This window comes from Impatiens glandulifera, chromosome 1 (assembly GCF_907164915.1).
Source record: "Impatiens glandulifera chromosome 1, dImpGla2.1, whole genome shotgun sequence".
Taxonomy (NCBI): domain Eukaryota; kingdom Viridiplantae; phylum Streptophyta; class Magnoliopsida; order Ericales; family Balsaminaceae; genus Impatiens; species Impatiens glandulifera.
In genome coordinates, this window is record NC_061862.1 from 61,410,605 (window position 1) to 61,412,935 (window position 2,331).

A 2,331-nucleotide genomic window follows, 5' to 3' on the forward strand; every position below is an offset into this window, starting at 1 on the left:
CTCTTAAAACGTGTTAATATAATTAATATAAAAATATATTAATTTATTTAAAAAATATATTTATTAATTAAATATATATAACTAATATTAAATAAATTAAAATTTAAAATATTTTTATAATTTAAAATATATTATAATATTAAAAAATTATAAGAATAAATTTGAGAATTTAAATCCGTGTTAATATAATTAATAAAAAAAAATATATTAATTTATTTAAAATATATATTTATTAATTAAATATATATAAAACATTATAAGAAAATATATAACTAATTTTCCTATATTATAGGAAATTTTGATAATATATAACCAATATTTTTATATTATAATAAAATATAAAATATTTTTATAATTTAAAATATATTATAATATTAAAAACATTTTTATAATTAAATATATAACTAATTAAAAATAATAAAAAATAGGAGAAATATATTAATTTATTTAAAATATATATTTATTAATTAAATATATAACTATTATTTTTATATTATAGAGTATATTATATTATATAATAATTAAAAAGTCAGAGTTGAGCATGTCTACATAGAGGGCGCTGCCCTCCTTTTGCTTTACATACAACGCATAAAATTAAAAAAAAAGCAATGACCTGCCCTTTTACACGCTGATGCGGGCACAGGTCATGTGTTGCATATGCTCTTAGGTTTATTTTTTAAGAGTGCTTTTGTAGGTTGAGATGGAAGGAAATAGCACAATGATCAGGTTGTCAAATAATAACTGGTAGATTTGGAAATCCAAGATGGAGGATATCCTTTACTGTAAAGACTTGTATGAGCCGGTTGAAGGAGATAGTGCGAAGTCAAAAGATATGTCTGACAATGATTGGACAAAATTGAACCGAAAAGCAGTTGGCACAATCAGACAGTGGTGTTGTTTTCTTGTGTGCTTGATCTTCTGTTTTAGATTTGGATTACATGTGCATTTAACCATCTCACATCGCTTGAATACAGTATAAAAGTATTATTCGTTTCAAAATTCCCAACAGTTTTGGGCTTGACCAAAAATAAAACTAACAAAAAAAAGAGAAATTATTTTCTCTCTGATCTTTGCTCCCTCTTCTCTTGTACACTCTGGTTTCTCTAGAGACAGACTCCGACCAGCCTTCAACTAGTCGACCAGGTTAGTTCGTAGACGAGAAATCAACACTTCTTCTGTTATTCTCTAATCAGTGACTTTAAGCACACACAGTTTTCTTTTGCCTCTGTTTTTTGCTAGCCATCTTTGATGATGATGATATATATATATATATATATATATATATATATATTGTAATGACAAGTTAGGATGAGGTTATTTGATGTTTCTTATTAAATTACCTCTAGGCTTGTATTGGACAATATTTGTATACTCATTTATATAATGGATGATTTAAGTGGCCTAAGGGTCCCGTGGTTTTTACCTAAATTGGGTTTCCACGTAAAATCTCGGTGTCTTGTTTCTTTGATTGTTTGATTATTTGAAATTTTATTTTGCTCAATTGAATCGGCTACCCATTTGATTATATAGAAGGGGAAGAAGAAGTTTTAGGCCTTTGTTGTATCTTGTCTACTTGGATTGCTAAACATGTGTTTTTATTCGTTTTCTTAACAAGTGATGTCAGAGCTGAGTTCGTTTGGTTATGATTCTTGTGTAATTCAAATGGAAGAATCGTTGAGTAGTAATGACACGATGATCAAACTCACAGCTACCAACCACACAATCTGGAATTCACTGATGGAGGACTTATTTTGTAATTATGATTATGAAGACACTATCTTGGGTGATAAAGGAAAACTATAGACTATGTCGGATGCAGATTGGAAGAAGCTGAACAAAAAGGCAGTTGATAACATCATGCATAGGAATATTTAGGAAGTTTTGCTCGTTGAAATATCAAGATGAGTCTTATATGTCTAAACATCTAAATACTTTTTAGGATATTCTAAATGAGTTGGCGGCGATAGGAATGAAATTTGATGATGAACTTCATGTTATGAGTTTAGAAATGGCAATGGGTACCCGTATACCCGATACCCATGATTACCCGATGGTCGGGTTTGAATTCGGGAATGGAGAGTGTGCAAAACCCAAACATGATACCCGATATCCAAAATATTAATATTAATATTAATATTACACACACATATATATATATATATATATATATATATATATATATATATATTGTTAAAAATTAAAATGACTTTTCAAATTTCACATTAATACCACCATTACAAATTTACATTAAATGTATTATTTAATTAGTTATACCAACACTCCACCACACCATAGTTGTTTTAATTTATATTCCTCGTGACTCTTAATCTT